A 19,147-nucleotide genomic window follows, 5' to 3' on the forward strand; every position below is an offset into this window, starting at 1 on the left:
ATCCACCAAACCGGTCCTAGAGATGTCCATGGGAGGCATAACAATTTCGGTCGTGGCAGACACCGGATCCCCATTCACCATCATACAGAGAGCAGTGTGGGTAGATCAATTCCAAAATGAGTTGGGCCCTGGCCTGGAGAAAATGGACATACGACCGGTAACATATAATGGGGATCGCATTCCCATGCTAGGCTTCCGACGTCTACTGTTTGAGTTCAGAGGTCGATCAGCATGGTGCAAACTGTATGTGGCCGAGAAAGGACCCTCCGTCCTGGGATGGTTAGACCAGGGCGACCTGGGCATAAAACTCGACCCTGGGGGGAAGGAACAGATCCTGCTCACAGACCAGGAGGAATGGCCGGACATGGATCGATGGAAAAAGAACTACCCAAAAGTGTTCGGGGGCGCAGTAGGAAAAATGGAGAAATTCCAACACAAAATAGTACTTAAGGAAGGAGCCACACCAGTAGCACATAAAGTGAGGAATGTGCCCATTGCAGTGAGGGAAGCTGTCCAGACAGAACTTCAAGATCTGGAGAAGAAGGGCATCATAGAACCCATAACCTGTGCTGAATGGCTGGCGCCTTTGGTGGTCGTGATGAAACCCAACGGGAAGGTCAGACTCTGTGTGGACTTGAGGGAACTCAACAAGAACATAGTGGTGGAGAAATTTCCCCTTCCCAAGATAGAGGAAATGCTGGCGAGAACCAGAGGAGTCCAGTGGTACTCCACAATCGACCTCACGTCAGCCTACCACCAGGTAGCGCTACACCCGGACAGCAAAAGTCTCACATCGTTCATTACCCCGTTTGGGTGCTACAGGTTTTGTCGCATGCCGTTCGGACTGGCCTCAGCGGCGGCCGTCTTCCAAAAGATGATGCACCAACTGTTCAGAGACTGCAAAGACGTACAGTACTTCCAGGACGACATACTAGTGATGGGCAGAGATAGAAGGGACCATGACCGGACACTAGATAAGGTACTACGGACGCTGGAAGCCAAAGGCCTCACGGCGGAATGGTCGAAATGCCGTTTGGGACTACAGTCAGTGACCTATTTAGGCCACGAAATAGGGCAACAGGGGATCACACCCAAGAGGGAGAACGTGAAAGCCATTGTTGAAGCACCGCCACCCAAGAACAAGGAGGAGGTTAGATCATTCCTGGGGATGGCGGAGTACTACAGCAAGTTTGTGGTACAATTCGCATCCAAAACCTACAACTTGAGGAGGCTGACCAGAGAAAGCACGGTGTTCCAATGGACACCGGAGGCCCAAGCGGAATTTGAAGTCATTAAGAAGGGGATCCTGGAAGCAATACCACTCAAGGGGTATGACCCACAAGGCGTCACCATACTCATCACGGACGCCAGCGACAAGGGGTTAGGTGCTGTACTTATGCAAGACCGAGGAAGTGGGGACATGGAAACAATAAGTTTCGCCTCCAGAGCACTGACGGAGACAGAAGGCAAGTACAGCGTCATTGAGAAAGAGATGTTGGCGGTAGTGTGGGCCATGACGAGGTTCCGCCAGTTCCTATGGGGTACCCGATTCCTGCTCAAAACGGACCACAAGCCGTTGGTGAAGGTTTTAACATCTTGCGGACACGCCAGCGCCACGCCCAGGATATCGAAGATGTCCCTAAAATTGTTGGAATTCAGATACGACGTGGAGTACATCCCTGGCAACAAGAACCGAGTGGCGGACTACCTGAGCCGAGCGGCGGCCATGGAGCCGGGAGAAGAAGACCCAGCGGATAGAGGAGAGATGGTGGCTCTCATAGAAGACCAAGAGAAGATCATCAGCATACAAGAGTGGACGGAAGCTTATGAAGAAGATGCTGACCTAAGGGAGGCAAAAGTGCACATCACCCAAGGGTGGCCTGATAAGAAAAAGGTGAAACCCAACCTCAAACCCTTCTATGAGGTGAGAGAAGAACTGACGGTGGGAGACGAGGGCATATTCATTTACCGGGGAGAGAGAGTAATCCCCCCGACGAACCTCATCAACAGGTTGCTGGACTTATTGCATGTCGGCCATCTGGGGATTGGGAAACTCAAGGCCAGATCGAAACAGAACTACTGGTGGCCAGGCATGGACATGAGAGCAGAGAGACACGTCAGAGAGTGTCCCCAATGCCAAGGGGCTGACAAAACGTTGAGGCCCTTACGCCCAGCACTGGGGAAATTCGACACTCCCTCAAACCCCTGGGAAGAGTTGTCGATAGATATTTTAGGGCCGGTGCTGGATGACCAGAGCGTACAGAAATATGTGTGTGTTCTCATCGACCGTTATTCCAAATGGCCAGAGATAAAAGTGAGTGAATCCATGGACACGGAGAACATCCTGGAGTTCTTATCGGAGACATTCACCCGCGAGGGAATTCCCAAGTCCATCTTAAGTGATAATGGGCCCCAGTTCAAATCAGAGAAATGGAACCAGTTCATGGAGAGAAATGGCATCTTGGTAAAGCACACGGCCATTTACCATCCAGCAGGGAACGGTCTAGTGGAACGATTTAACAGGGTGGTGATGGGAGCCATACAAGCGGCCATCACCTGCAACAAAGACTGGAAGAAGGCGGTGGAGAATATGGTATGGGCCTACCGAATAACGCCCACGAGTACGGGGTTCAGCCCGTTTCAAATATTGAGAGGGCGGGAACCCTTCACGCACGACAACAGAATCTGGAAGGAGAAGGTAGTGACCAGTGAATGGTCTCCGGCGGTCGTAAGAGCAAATCTGGAGAGAGCACAAGCCATCTACACCAATAATTACAACAAGAGGAGGAGTGTGAAGGACACTCGGTTAGTGAGAGGAGAATGGGTGAGAGTAAAATTGGCTACCCTACAAAGGAAAGGAGACAGCAAGTACAGCAAGCCCATGCAGGTCAAGGAAGTGTACGATAGAGCGGCCCTGCTCAGCGGTGGGAATGTGTGGTCGCAGGACCGCATGGCCCGGTGCAACAAGATATTGAGATGGGAGCAGTGGGAACCGGAAGGTGAAAGCACGAAAGACGTGGACGAAGGGAACAAGGCGAGTGGAAGTGAAGAAAGGGAAGAAGCGGAAGCTGGAGAGGAGCAAGTAGGAGATCAAAGGGGTGAGACACCAGAGGCAGATATGGACAGACCGAGAGGTAACATGAACAGTGGAGGAGAGATGAATGTAGGAGCAGAACGTGAAGAACCACAGAGCCAAGTGACTCGAGAGTGCAGTGGTAAGGTGACCAGGAGCGGTAGACAAGTTGTAAGGCCCTCCAGGTTCCACGACTTTGAACTGGACTGCGAATTGTAAGTGATTGAACTTTGGGTTGGAAAAAAGGGGAGATATGTAGCGGTCTAGTTGTTACCGTGTCACGCAGACGTGACGCCGGCACGGCGCGTTGGCGCCGGATGCGCGCGCAGAGCTAGCGCGGGGGCGGGGAGAGTGAGCGCGCTGCAGCGAGGGCACAGAGGGTTGGCCGGCGCTCCTCGGAGTAACTGCTTGTGTGATATCCCAATAAACACAGCGGAAAGAATCACACGTGTCTCGAGTGCTTTATGTGACAACTTTACACCAGGGAAGGATATAAATAACAAAATGGCCGTCAGGAGGAGGGACGAACAAGCCGAAAATGAATCAAAATGCAGCATGTATGATTGAAGCCAATCAAAAATATGGCTGGAAAGGGGGCGGAGATTTCCCCCACTATAGTGTAAACTGCATTTCTCACAAAGTGAGCAGGGCATTGCCCTGCAACGCTCTGCAAGACCTAAAACATAAAAGAATTACAATTGATTCAAGGCAAAGCTAGGAAGTGTTTGGCTCAGAACAAAATTAGAATCAAACTACAGGCCGACAAACATTGATCTCCTGAACCTCCATATCAAGTAGGGGATTTAGTATGGTGTTCACTCGCAACATTCACCTAGATGGTCAAAGAAAACTACAACCACGATATTTAGGGCCATTACCCATTCAGAAAAATGTGAATCTGGTTACCATGCACTTAAAATTACCAGCTGAGTATCAAATCCATCCAGTATTCCATGTTTCCCTATTAAAACCTCACTATCCAGCAACCAGAAACGATACACCTCCCCCTCCGATAATCATAAAAGACCATCTTGAATATGAAGTCAATCGCATTATTGATTCCAAAAGAATAAATCAAAAATTACATTATCTAATTGACTGGAAGGGGTATGACATTACTGAACAATCCTGGGAACCAGCTTCGCATGCGAACGCTCCTAGGTTAATTAAAATCTTTCACTCCCTTCATCCCACTGAACCAAGTGGGATGAAGGGAGTGGAAGTAGAAGCCAGTAGGACGATCGTTGCGGGGGAGAACTGTCATGATCACCAAAGCCCTCACCCAAAACCCCAAGGTTCTCACTCATGCTAGACCTTCTTAAAGTCCTGAAGTGTATAAGTATTAAACTATTTTTTATCCCTTAATTTGAGTGTGGTAATTTATATAAAAGTATACATTTCTTACTATAAACTAACTGTAACATGCTGCTGGAGTGTCTTTTGTTCATTGCTTTATTTATGTTACTTTGGCTCAGAAGATGAACATTGACTTCCTCTTTTAGTAAAAGTTCACATGCTTATATTAGATATTGCAACATGCTAAAACATTATAACTCATTATGTAAAGTTTGCACGTGAAGGCAGTTAAGTTTGAAGCAAGTGTTTGCCTCACGCATCAAGCATCAAAACCCAAAAGCAGAAAAGACACGTGAACGATACTTCTGAGCATCGGTGATTAATATTCAACGTGTTAACGGAAAAAACGTGGAACACAAGCCAACAGAAACAAGTGTGAGCGGCGAAGGGTATTTAAACCGATTGCACCTTCAGAATGCGCTTTGTCTTGTCAGTGGCAGTATCAGCACTTACCCGATTCTCCTTTCCAGTGCTGTGGTCTTTGGCGACGCCCTCTGGTTCTGCACTGCGATCTCTGGTGACGTTCTCGGCCCCCTCCAGAGCCTCCTGTCATCTTTGGTGATCCTCCCTCATTCATCCAACGGTGTTCGGTGTTGTTTCCGGCGTCGGACGTACTTCCCTCTGTGAACCGGATCTTCCGCTTCCCCTGGAGGTCTTCCGGTGTTACAAATCTGAAAAAGAAGAAAGCAAAAAAAGATAAGTTACATTCCCACGCAAATAGATACAAACTACCGGTGAGTTATTACGTTTACATTTCTGTAACAAAAACTGATTTAAACAAAAGAATTCATGAAAGGCGCTTGAACTAATTATTTTTATGAGAAGTTTATCCGAGAAAAGACAATATAAAGACGCTTGAATTACTGTGTTTTTAAAGAAATTTATCCTAGGAGAAAACCCATAAAAAAAGGAACTCTTCGATTAAAATGTCAAACAAGTAATCACAGGAACTTGTTAAGAACTCAAAAATTGTTATGGGACATTTTATAAGTGATACAAAATATTCTGAAAGGTATAGCAATTTATGACTGAGACAAACCGATCATTTGCTTTATTATTCAGTCAGATGTAACATGCACCAGGGCTATTTTCTTATGGTTTGTTTTGTGCTTGCAGATGGAAAAAACGGAAGAATAATACAGTTGTCTAAACTAAAAAATACATACCTGAGAGAGTATTCAGAAGAACAAATGTTATTCTAGGTATTGAAATTATTCTTTTGAAAATAATACTTTACATTACAGTTAAATAATTGCCTGCTGATATTACTGTCTATATATTGTTTTTCAATTAGAACATCACAAGAAATCTTCCTGCATTCTGGAGAACGATCCTTCTGATTCAACTCCTGTTGAAGAAAGTGGTTCAGAAATCACAGAGGTATCGCATCACACCAGGAAGAGTGTCCATTTTTCTCTCTTTCATTCCCATTCCCCTTTCCCCTTGGGTCCTCTCAGAGTAGCAGAGTAGTTTCTTATTTCTGGTGCTCGGGGAGTTTCCGGGGTTCGGTCATCGTCAGCTAGAGCAAGGAGAACAGGTGAGTGCCGTCCTTGACATTGTTGGTGTTCCACCACTGCAGAGAGTGATGAGTGAGGCGACGCTAGTTCTTCCCAATGATCCTGTGACTGAGGCCACTGTTGAGCTAAGCATTCCTGCAGCTGCTGCATGTGTAGTTGTTCATGAGGTACTATGGCAATGCAGGTGGCTATCATGCCAAATAAACACATGACTGTCCTAACTGTGAGTTGGTGATTTGGTTGAAACAGGCATTGAAAGAATTCTTGTGGTATTTGGGTAGGGTAGGCCTATTTGTGTGTTTAATATAGCCCCTAGACAAGGTTCAATCAGTAGGGGTTGAAGGTGAGATTTGGTGGAATGGATGATGAACCCTAAGCGATGGAGCAGATCGATTGTGACTGGAGTGTGGTGGTGACACTGTTGGTTTAGTGTTGTCTTTAAAAATCCAATCATCCAGATATGGAAATATGTGGACTTTCTGCCTGCGTAGGTGTGCAGCTACAGCTGCAAGGCACTTTGTGAATACCCGAGGTGTGGTAGTTAAACCTGAAAGGGAGGACCTGGATTTCAATATTGTTTGCCACTCACCACAAATCTGAGATATCTGCAATGTGCTGGGTGTATTGTTACATGAAAATAGGTTTCATTTAGGTCTAGTGTAGCCATTAAGTTGTGTTGTTAGATACGTAGGAACACATCTTGATGGGTTTCCATGTGGAAGTGCTCTGACAGGATGTCATTGTTTAGAGGCCTGAGGTCTAGAATTGGCTGTGAGGCGCTGTCCTTTTCGGGTATTAGGAAGCATAGTGAGCACACACCTGCACCATGGTGACATAGAGGAACGGGTTCTATAGCACCTTTGAGGAGGAGAGCTTTGAATTCCTGTTTGAGCAGAGTTTGATATTCCAGTGATAGCGTGTGTTTGGAAGTTGGAATGTTGGGAGGTGTTGTAATAAGCTCCAGACAAAAGCCATGCTGGATAATGTCCAAAAGCCACAGGTCTGATCTAACGGTTTGCCATGTGGGTAGGATATGTTCTAAGTGACCTCCGACTGGTGTTATGTGATCGGGAGGTAATAAAGGGAAGTCATTGTTTGGTGGTGGGTGTAGCTCCACGTGGGGAACACCCTTTCCCCTTTCCTATACCTCTGGAATTGTTACCCATATAGAACCTTCTGAAGTAAGCTAGAGGGTAGGTATGTTGACCCTAATTGCTTTGGTACGAAGTGAAGGTGTAGGAAGAGGTTGTTTTCGACCCTCTACAGTAGTTGGTGTGGTGAGAGGAGCCACGGGAAGCAGGTGTTTGGAGAGCCCCATTGCTTTTGCTGTCTCCGTGTCTTTTTTTATTTTCTCCACTGTTTGTTCCACATAGATGTTCTTCATTGAATGGCAAGTTCAACACATTTTGCTGAACCTCTGGTTTGAAACCAGAAATACAGAGCCATGCATGCCTTCGCAATAGGATGCTACTATTTATTAACCTGGCTGCAGTGTCAGCTGAGTTTAAGGCACAGCGAATGGAGGAGTTTAATATAAGCTTGCCTTCAGAGAAAAGTTCTTGGCCCTGCTTCTTGTGCTCATCTTGGAGGTATCTGAAAAGGTCCTCCAACTCGCCTCAGTGAGCACAATCGTACCTTGCAAGAAGGTCCATGGTGCTGGCAATATGCCATTGGATGGCTGATTGTGCGGCAACCTTTTTCCCCGTAACATCTAAGGGGCCGATTCACAGAACTAATCTGAGACAAAATCCTAAACTTAATACTTTTGGTATTCACAGAAGGCATTTAGTAGTAGTAAAGTAGGATTTTGTCTTAAGTTTGACTTAAGTTTGACTTAGGACAGACTTAAGACATACTTACGACAAACTTAAGACAAACTTAGGACAGACTTAAGACAGCCTCAAGATAGACTTAAGACAAAATCCTAACTTTACTACTACTAAATGCTTTTTGTGAATACCATAAGTAGTAAGTTTAGGATTTTGTCTCAGATTAGTTCTGTGAATCGGGCCCTGTTTGTTGGCGTGGGTCTCCCTTCCATTTTTTTTCTGTTACTTCTTGTAGCACTGGTTGTGCCACCCACAAAAGCAGCTTCTAAAATGTGACTCAGGCCTGCCATTGTAGAGCCTGTGTGCAGTCTGGGACTGCCATGTCGCCTTGCCAAGTGCACACACTTGCCAATCCCTAATCCTTCCCTTTTCTACATATTAGTTACCCCTAAGGTAGGCCCAAGGTACCCCTGTGGGCAGGGTGCATTACATGAGAAAGGTAGGACATGCCCTGATGTGTGTGGCATGTCCTGATAGTGAAATACTGCGAGTTTCGTTTTTCACTATTGCAAGGCTATGTGTTTCCATAGGACAGAATGGATAGTATGTTTTTAACATCTTATAAACATAACTGACCCTGGGGACAAGATAGGAAAGTTACATTTAGTATACCTAAACTCAGAATGTTTAGTGAGGATGATTTTTACATTCTATGTTTGAAAATACCACTTTTATAAAGTAATTATTTTCTTGCCTAACCATCCAGTGTGCCTCTGCTAGGTTTGTGTATTGCATGTCTGGCTTTTTGATGACAGGCTGGAGAGGGGCAGTGGCTCCAGAAGTCTGATGAGTCAGGGCGGGGCTGAATAGACCTGGGCAGCATTTAGAGGGAGGAGATTTCCTTTTCACCTGAATGGGCCTGGTCTGCCTACAACAATGCTGTCTCCACCTCCTGCCAGGAAGCTGCACCAGTGAAGACAGAACTGGTTATGGCTGTGTACAGACACTCTGCCTTCAGAGAACAAAGGTTTTTGTGGTATAAATATTGGGACACAGACATTTAGATCACTTCTGGGAAATCAAGAATAACCTTTGCCAAGGAGAAGTGCTGGATAAGCTACGGAGGAATGCTGCCCCTGTATTGTTTGCTGTCTGGGGTTGGCCTGCAGTGGCTGCTTGCTGCCAAGGAAAGGAGAAAAAGGACTTTTCTGTTTGCGTTGTCACCTGCTTGAAGAAAAGATCTCCAAGGGCTTGAAACTGAGCTTGCCTCCTGTTCTCAAGTCTCAGAACACAAAGACTTCATCCCTTCTGTCTCTCTGCATCTGGAACTGCTGTTTCAGCTGCTACAGAAGGAAACTGCAACACCAACGCTGGTGTGCGATGCCATAACCTGCACCGAAGACGTGGACACCACTCATGAAGAGCATGACGCACCGCCCCAACTTGCACCATAGGTCCGACGCCTGCTGACATCGTGCCGCATCGACCCTGAAGTTGTCATCGTGGCCACTGCCTGCACCGGAGACAAGGACACCGCTTGTGACATCCACGACACACCGTCCCAACTCGCACCGCAGCACCGACTTCATCAACGCCGGTGCTTCATCAATGCGGAGCCGACCCTCGATGTGGGTGACTCCCGAATCCATCGACACTGCATCATCGTAAGGAACCGCCGCCATCCGTGACATCACCTCCCCGACACAGTAAGGAACCGACATCTCACCTTCCCTGTGCTGCAGTACGGATCACAGGCATCACCTCCCCTGGAGTTGTAAGAAACTGACGCCGCAGGCGCCAACGAAGCATCACCTTCCCAACGCCGTGCACCGTCTCTGCTTTCATCAATTCCAAGGTACTGTTCTTTGTGGGTCTGATTGACTTTGGGCCCGATGCCGCACACCTCGTGGCCAGCGCTGTTCTTTGGGATTTTCATGTGTCACAATGTTGTGATAACTCCAGGTGGAGTTATTTGTTGCCAGAACATTTATTTGAGTGAATTGAGTATTTCTAAGGATATTTTTGATACTGTATTGTGGATATTTGTCTTTGGTCTTGTTTTGGTTTAGATAACGATTACTTAAACTGGTGTGGTGTCCATTTGTAGTGTTTTCACTGTGTTACTGTATGTGTTCACAGATGCTTTACACACTGCCTCTGAGATAAGCCTGTCTGCTCGTACCAAGCTACCAAGGCGGTGAGCAGGGGTTATTTTAGAAGTGTATCCCCCTTACCCCGACTAGAAGCAAGGGTCTCTATTAGGACAAAGGTACCTACCTCTGCCAACTTGAGACCTCCATTCCTAACACAGGGCATCTCCACTGGTCTGTTAGTTTGCTCACTTCTGAGCAGTGGTAATAACCATGGGGTCTAGTGGAAGCTTGCCCCAGATGTAGATGTGGTGAAATGGGGAGGCCTTATACTTTTTATCCACCCTGGATGTTATAACCCGAGCTCCTATAGCTTCTTCAAAATGTTCTTATGTATGTCTGTATGCCTAAGCATTCCCTTGAGTATTGGGAGGTAGTGTGTGGCTCTGTGTGTGGAAGAAAGTGTTTTGAAGAAGAAATCTTCTAAGGGCTCTTTATGGAGTTCCACTTGTTTGCCTTATTGCGGTGTTTCACAGGAAGCGGTATGTCCAGAGTCTTCAGGAAGGACAACTGTCTTTTGGGTGGTCTGCCGGTACTTCATATGGCAGCGAGGACAATAATGAAGGGGCAGCCATTCCATTAGCAGCAAGACATTCTTGAAAAATGCGGTGGAGACTGAAGGGCCCCAAAGGGCGCTGCCCTGTGGGGGCCACGGTTTAAGTGACTCGACTCAATGAAATATGTATACTTCGAAATGCAGGAATTGGAAGCAAGGAGTGTAGTTAACCACATGCAACCATCACGGAGCGCCTTTCAGTAGTCTTGTGAAATAAAACTCATAGGCAGAGCCTTTGACTATAATCACTGCAATTAAAAAGTGACCATCACCTGACCTAGCTCAATCAGTGCTTCTGGTCATACTTAATAACCTTACTGTATCCAGCATTGAGTCTTGCCAATCAAATACAACACTATTAAAACAATTATATATCTGCCCCTCCATCCAACACAGTCTATAGTGAATCTGTTGCATGTTTATATTAGTATCTCAGAAGATATCATTTTGTATGAATTTGTGTCAGGTCAGACGTCAATACTGGTAGGTGATAAGAAAGTACAGCCTAGATTACTTATCTTTGTGTTATTTAGTCAACCTTCTCTCATATAGTTTGTTCATTGCAGTTTCATTCCAGGGAGTCTGTTTATGTCTCAAACTAAGGGGCATATTTATCAAGTAGTTTCGTCACCAAGGCTGGACAGGCCGCTCTGGGAATCGGGTCCTTTCCGGTGAGGCTGGAAGGTAGGGGGGCCACTTTTGTTACTGGGGCCTATTTTGTATCATTGCATCAGTTTTCAAAGCACTGCAGAGCTTTTTATATCCAAATGTTTTCAGGCAGCAATAAAAGCGCCACGATTACTCTTGTTAAAGTAGTACCTACCTGTAGTAGTAGTGGCAGTTTTGATTTATCTAACCTAGAGCAGCTGCAAAGAACGTGAACTATGCAGAACAGTAATGTGTGTGTATAGCTCAGTGGGTTACTGCTTTTGGTCCTGGGCAGTTCATAGGTTACAATCATAATCAAGGTTATAAAGTTGTGTTTCTTCCAGTCTTTCGTTATCCTACTTTTGATAAAAAGGATTTGTTTGGGTAGAAACCCTAACCACTGTGTTACGTTCTGTTTCCTAAGAATGTGTTTACCCTGACCAAAGACTCTTAAAAAATGCCTACCAGTAGTATGGGTGACGTAAATCGTGCACCTTGTAGTTCCCTTTGTCTTATTTAACATTTTTTATACATTTCATTGTCTCTGTACGTGTGTATGAAGTAAAATGCTAAAACACCCTACACTGAGAGGTACTATAAAACAAATTAAATACATGTGAGAGAGGATCTATGGAGAGATGAGAGGCACTGTTGGAGAGTTATATTGAAAGAATCATTGAAGAGTCCCAAAAAAAGATTGCTGTATCCTGGTGCATTGTAAGGTCATCATCTACAATGCTTTCAAAATGAACACAATAGAATATATGATGAAAAATGTTGGAGAATGCACAATGTTTTCACAAATTTTCTTCGGGGGAGAGCCCTCCAGTAGCCCCCTTATAGTGGGCAGGCTCACTCGCTGTGCTCACTTGCTCTGCACAGCTGATCTAACAATATTTGCCAGGTCTGTTTCCCAGTCCAGCATGTGCAACGATATTTCACCATGCAATCTGGAGCCATGCGCTGCAGTTACTAAGTAAGATTTATCAAGCAACGCAAGGCCACCTTGTGTTGACTTGCGTGACTTGATAAATTTAGAGTAACGCAATGCATCGCAAATCGCTGTGATGTGTTACTCTGCCCCAAGGAGGCATTGTAGGGGTGAAGCCTCCAACATGGATTTTGTCGCATTCCCAGATTTATCATCACTGGTAGACCTGGGCATGCATCAAAATGCTACACCTCCCCAGGTGAGGCGTTAGAGGTGTAATCCCAGTTTGAGAGCAAACAGGGAGCTTGAGACCACTGTTTCTGCTTGGTACCACAATAGACAAGAAAATGACCCTATTCAAAGAGTCTCAGGCCCTGGCCCGCCTTTGCAAGGCATGTATGTATTTATTTACTAATGCCTAATCTACAAGATTAATCTATACAGACAAGATTTGTAAAGACATTACAGCAAGTCCACAGCAGACAAAAAGTTTAGGAGCTCCCAAACTAGTCTATTTTAAAAATTGCTTGTAAAAGAAAACAAGTCTATTCCTCCAATTAGCTATAGCTTGACAGAGATGTTATATATTTACATTATGATACTTAATGTGTTTTTCAGACAACAGCATTAATCATCTAATTATATTTAGTTTCATAAATATAATAGCTTGAGTAAAAAACGACAGATCCCACCATGCTTAGGACTGTCACAAATTCACTATCATGCATTAAGATTAGTTGCCAGCTAGAAGTGCTGTACTCTAAGGAAGATTAAATACGACTGGGCTATGGCTTACAATTAACAACTAATACGTGCTGAGCAAGACCCTGTTAATTGAATCAGGTGTAACAGTGCAGTTTTACCCAAATCAATAGTCTAAAAAAACTCACGAGGCGAGCCGCATATTCCCTTGCGAACTTTGTACTGTTGATGAACAGCATGGTGTCACCATCTGTTAGTTTTAGACATATAACTATGTAACCATTGGCCGGGCTGAACCAATAAGCATGATAACTTCCCTGTGTAAACTGGGCAGCCTCCCGAGTGAGCAGGTCTGCTGATAAGACTGATAGGCTGTGCGTGCACAAAGGGAAATTCCACCTCCTTCCCAGCATCTGGTCCAGGAAGCTGTGGCCACTTCCTGGATGGTAAATGGGGCTATTGCATGGCACAGGCATGCATGCTGTATCAGTGATGCTGGAACAATTTTCAGACCTGGGGTGCTACTATTTATGTTACATTTGTAAACTCATAGGTATTCTGAAAAATCCAAGCATCAGGCAAAGATCACGTGCCACAAATAAGCCACACCCATTTAGCAGAGAGTGAGAAAGCTGTAGTATGTAGCCACATCTATGTGTTTGTCTGCATGTGTGCATGTATGTGAGATGTAAGTAAATGTGTTACAAATAACTTGTACAAAAAGCGATTCTTCCATTTCTAAGCATCATGAATGACAGGTGTTATTATTACCGGGCTGAATGTTACTCATTTTATCATTTTGAAAGGATAAAAGGCTGAGACGTCCTTGCTAGGTTTCAAACACATGCTTTGCTCGCTGTAAATGCTTATAGCTTCTTAGTTCTGTGTGCACTTACCACACAAACTTATTGACATTGTCAGTGCCTGAGGTAATTCAGTTCGCACTCCCAACAACCTCCTTGCTTTGCTGGTAGAACCATACCCAGCATTTATTTAACTCATGAAAATGCTGTAACTCACACGTCAATGAACGTTATTATGTAAATGTTTTTTGTTTTACAAAGTATTTTCGTTTGACTAGTTACCAACACTTGTGGGCTGACTCGTGATTCTTTTAATTTCTCTGCAAAAAGTTGGAACGAGTACTCAGTGTGCTCAAGCTCTCAAACTTAGTTTCAAACGTCTTATTTCGATCAATGTATTGTTTGCTGCATCTTGATAAATTTTAAAAAAAAGAACAGTGCAACCTGTTACTTGAATGCAAGAGAGCTTTCTTAACAGAATCACCTTGTCCCTAAGTGTATCTAATGAGCTTATTGTAAATCTCCTTCAAAATCCAGGATTTTATTTAAGTTGCAAGCCTGTGGTTGTGTACCTCTTTCTGGCCAGACGACAGGGCTTGTAAATATGCCCCTGGGTCTCTAGTTGGCAGAGATATGCACCATGTCCAAGTAGGTACAACAATCCTAATTAGGGTAAGCTAGATATACACTAAAAGATAACCTATGTTCACTTTCTGGTAGTTTGGCATAGAGCAGTCAGGCTCATTTAAAGAGACAATATGTAAAGTATTAGTGCAGCACACAAACACAGCAACACCATGAAAACACCACAAAAATACTCCATACAGGTTAAAAAAGTATAGAATATTTATCTGAATAAAACATGACTAAAACGATGAAAATCCAATAAGCAGAGCTGGAGTGTGAGAAAGCCATCCTTTTGCCCTGATCACCCCCATTTTTTGACTGATATTGTTGGTAACCCACTCTGACTTTGCACTGGGCTCTGCTACCAGGGCCAGTGCTCTGAATAAAAATGTATATGGTAATTAGGTGTGATTACAATTGGCACTGACTAGTATTTGGTAGGGCATGTAGGTTTAGAGGGCCAGCAGCGTTGAGGCACTTAAGTGTGCACTGCTGTGTGGCCTGCTAGTTAGAGAACTTTCATTTGGGTGAGTCAAAATCCAGCCTTCTAGCAGCATCTCCTAATAGGCCAGCCCATAAAAGCTTTAGCCAAACTGCTTTGATGAGGTGATATGTGGCCTGCAGAGAGACAGAGGTTATCGCATAGGGGAGCTCTGCTGCTGTAGAGGACTGGCCAAGAAGTGGGCTGGGTATATTATACTGGGCTTCAAAAGAAACTGGACAGTAAGGAATGCCAGCAAGGCCTACCCTAGCTTTCTGTACTTGCCATCCAGATAGCAGCCCCATGAATGGAATTTGCAAGAGGGTTGGAGAGGAAGTGTTAAGGTAAATGAGCCACACCAGTAGGTTGGCTTAGCCAGGTCTTAGTCCCCAGGAGCAACATTCTCCATCTTGAATTTTAAAGTTCAGTGCTTTGTGGGACAATAATATGGCCCACCTTGGGTTAAATTTGCCATGCTTTTGGGAGGTACCCTGCACCCCATTAGTCAGGGGTGCCCCCCCACTTGTTGCCCCAGAACATTTTATAAATATGTGAGAGCTTCATCGCAGCTCAGGTGTGCTGCATGAAACTACAAGGAGAAGAAGGACTGGCCTTCTGGAACCCTGGTCTGCACCCTACAGGATTGCACACTGAAGGACTGCCCCTGCTGCACACTTGGAACCGCAGCCCTGAGGAGTTTTGCCTTGCTTCAAAAAGGATTTAGGAGTGTACTCCCTGAAAGCAACAGGTTAACAGAGATTCCCTACACCATCTCTCTCAAGAGGTCCCCAGTCTGGAGTACGTCCAGTGGACTTTAAAGGATTTGGCCAGGTGCACTGTGGTAATTGTAGTTCCAAACTTCCAAGGACCATCTCAGAGCTTTTAGACCATTGGATTTGTGTTTTGGACACTTTGAACCCCCAAGAAGAACATCAGGAAGATGTTCCAGAAGTTTGATGCAACTTTTGGAAAAAGCTCCATAAGATGACCGACCTGTCGACGAGAGTCAAGCCGTAGTCGTCGAACCGTGACCTAGCCTGGATTTCAGGTTCGTCCCGATGAAAGCTCCGGAGCTCAAGACTTACAGGATTTCACAGAGACCTCGCGCTGACCCAAGCCGCCATTTTTTTAAAAGAATAAACCAAAAATAGTGCTTAGAAGTCAATAGCGCCAAGGGGTTACTTTAGTTCGCGCTAGACCGAGGTATATCCAAAGTTCAAGCGGACCGCGAGGGAGGGCAGGCTGGCTACTGGATCCATAGAGTTCCTGCTGACAAAGTACCTTGAATGGAGCAAGCATCGACACCGAAGACTCGATGAGAGAAGTCTAGGATGCGCTGTTTCGGCCCCTATCCGTGCAGTCCAAAGCTTCAACATCAAACCCTTTTAGCATGTAGGAGGTGCGTCTATGTCAAGCTGTACTGTCACTGTCTTGGTTCTGATCAACACAAAGTCGTCACTGCATTGGTATTCGTGGATAAACAGCTGCAGACTACTTCTGAAGCTCGGAACTGGAGGGGGCACCTAAAGCAAGGCTCACAGATGGCTAAGTCCAGCAGCACCAGCAGAATTGCAGGATGTCTTTTTTTGACCCTGAGAGTTCAGAAAACAGGAGGCAAACCAGCAAGCTCTTAGAGTCACTCTGGGTTCAAGTGAGATAGGTCCAGACCCTGTCCTCGGCAGGGCAGAGATAGCAGCAATGCAGAGAAGCAGTTCCTTCAGAGCAGTCAGTCAAGCAGAGTAGCAATCCATGTAGCACATTAGTCTTTACTCCTGACAAGTTCTTCACAGGTCCAGTAGTGTACTGCCTTGGTGAGGGTCAGAGCCCCAGGACTTATACCCAAACATGGCTTTGAAGTGGGGGTGACTTCAAAGCAGCTCCTTGAAGTGCACATGTTCCGTTTCATCCCAGCCCTGTCTGTTAGGCTATCTGTGAGGGGTAATCAGCCTGTTGTGTGGGAGACAGGACTACCTATTCAGATGTAAGTGTCAGCTCCCACTCCACCTTCCTGTCCAGGAAGACTATCAGAATACAGATGAATGTAGATGAGTCCTCTCTCACACCCACTCTCCCTTCGTTTGTGGCTGTTTAGAGAGAATGCACAAAATGTAGCTTTCATCCAGCCCAGAAGTGTATTGGAGACAGGATGCAAGGCACATAGAGCAGTAAGAGCATGGAAATGTCCACTTTTTAAAAGTGGCGTTTCTGAAATAGTAATGTTAAATCCCACTTTACCATTACATGGGATTTATCATTACCATTCAGAGATATGAAACATGATGCAGCTATTCCTGTCTAATCAGGAATTAGAGCTTAATTGTGTTTTAAAGAATTCCCGATGCTAGCCTATGCGAGGAGTAGGCCCCCCAGTAGTAAAAAACAAACGTTTTTCTTTTTACCACCAGGACATTTTGAAATTCAAAAGTAGATGCCCTACCTTTTAGTTAAACAGAACCCCGCCCCTATGGCTACTTAGGGCCTATCTTAGGGGTGACGTATGTGTAATAAATTAGATGTTTAAGGCATCTCCCCATATCATTGGTTACTAATGTCAAGAGATATTAGTAATCAAATCACCTATCAGGTCTATGCTTCTTAACTGCTGGTCAGTGGTATGACACAGAGTGGACATTGCTGATCTCATCCTCACACAGGATCTTGACCTCCTAATCATAACCGAAACGTGGCTCAATGATACCTCCTTGCCCATTTTAGACATTGTAGTTCCCCCAACTATGATATAATGAGATTGGCTAGATCTAGAAGAGTTGACAGCAGTATAGCATACATATACCATTCCATTCTCACTTTGAAACATGTACAAACTACTCCTTTCACCTTGTGCAAATAACTAGGTATCAAAATATGGAACAATTACAAGATTTTGTGCAAACTACATACGATTTACCACCCTTCGGGTAACAACTCATCTTTCATTGAATACATAATGGAGACCATCCCCTCTAACTCAGACACACAACAACAAGATCTTCTTTGGGGATTTTCAATATACACTGGAACAACTCAAATGACCTAATACCGAATACCTTCAAAGCCTTCATTTTAGACCTCAACCTCACCAAGGCATGTACAGGCCCAGCACATAATAGAGTTTTGACCCTCAATCTAATCATAACCAAGGATTATGTCATACATTTGGAATCATTATCCCCTGTGAGTGGTCAGATAACTATCTAATCTTCTTCCTCATCTTAGAAAAGGTACTGATGAGACAGGGCCAATCTTTTGATCCCAGACAATGGTCCAGAGACTTGAGAAATCTTAACTTAACTAACTTAACTTCCATCACCAACAACCTCCTACTTCCTCCCAAAAAATGATGAATGTGAATGATCTCATGAATCATTACATCCAATCCATGTCGAACATTCTTGAAACCATTTTTCTGAAGCAGCTAAAATGAATACCCAGTATACCCTGATACAATGGTAACCTTAATGAGGAAAGGGGCCAGTTAAGGCTTGCCAAAAGATCATGGATAATCTCTTCCTCCATAGCACACCTCAAGCACTTGAGGTCAACAAGAAGCTCCTACTACAAACTCCTCTGAAAATCAAAAGCAAAATACTTTAGGGCACAACTTAAAAATGCCAAAAACAGATCCGAAAAACTATTTGAAATCGTCAAACAGCAAACAATTGACAAACTGAACCACCTCTCAAAAGTCACTGTACAATTAACCAGCAGAGACAAATTCTTCACCCATCTCACTGAAAAGACTAATAAGATTGATGCTGAATTGTGAGTTGCCTCACAGGGTCTACCAAGCCAGATCCAGCCCAGCCTCTTCCAAGTGCAACATCGGATGAGATCCCCTCTTACTGTTCATTCTACAAAAAATAATGCTATTGGAATGCCTCCAGATGAAGCAGATATACTGCAAATATTAATCTCAATAAAACCCTCCACCCACCTCAATGATCCTATGCCTGCTAAACTCATCAAAGAACTCAGATCTTCCATACTCCAGCTCTCATCTAAGATTGTCAATGCATCTTTGTCTCAAGGCCACTGCCAATCTGAATTCAGAATGGGACACAACACTGAAACTACTCTTGCACACATTGTGCCCTGAGATTGCTTGATCAGAACAAATTGAGCCTGCTTATACTTCTTGATCTCTCCTCCGCATTCGATACGGTCAAGCGTTACAGTATGATTGGCTTTCTGGAGCATATGGATTGGAGCTATCGGGTCCCGTTTTACACTGTCTCGTTTTACACTGCCTTGTAGGACACAACAGAAAGCAAAGAATTAAAGTCAACTAAACCCATTTGACATTACTCCTTGATTGGAGTACCTCAAGGATCCACACTCTCCCCATGTTATTCAACTTGTTCATGGACCATCCTACTGAAATTCTGACACATTCAAAGATTTAGTACCACATGTAACAGACAATACACAATCATACGTGAACAACTCCTCACCAAAAGATATCAAAACTCTTAATTGCACCCTATTAAAAACCCATCAATGGCTAACACTCAATCACCTTATGCTCAACCCACTC

The 19,147-nt window shown here is 44.6% G+C and overlaps 1 long non-coding RNA gene across 1 annotated transcript in view; it reads right to left on the reverse strand.

Annotated features, from left to right (window-relative positions):
* The window catches only part of LOC146809058 (uncharacterized), a 110,130-nt gene that overhangs the window by 41,790 nt on the left and 49,193 nt on the right, over positions 1-19,147 (reverse strand). Inside the window, exon 2 of the long non-coding RNA XR_014966317.1 lies at positions 4,883-5,100. This is a non-coding gene — a long non-coding RNA (uncharacterized LOC146809058). The remainder of the gene's footprint in view (positions 1-4,882; positions 5,101-19,147) is intronic.

Source organism: Triturus cristatus, chromosome 7 (genome assembly GCF_964204655.1).
Source record: "Triturus cristatus chromosome 7, aTriCri1.1, whole genome shotgun sequence".
In the NCBI taxonomy this organism is placed as follows: domain Eukaryota; kingdom Metazoa; phylum Chordata; class Amphibia; order Caudata; family Salamandridae; genus Triturus; species Triturus cristatus.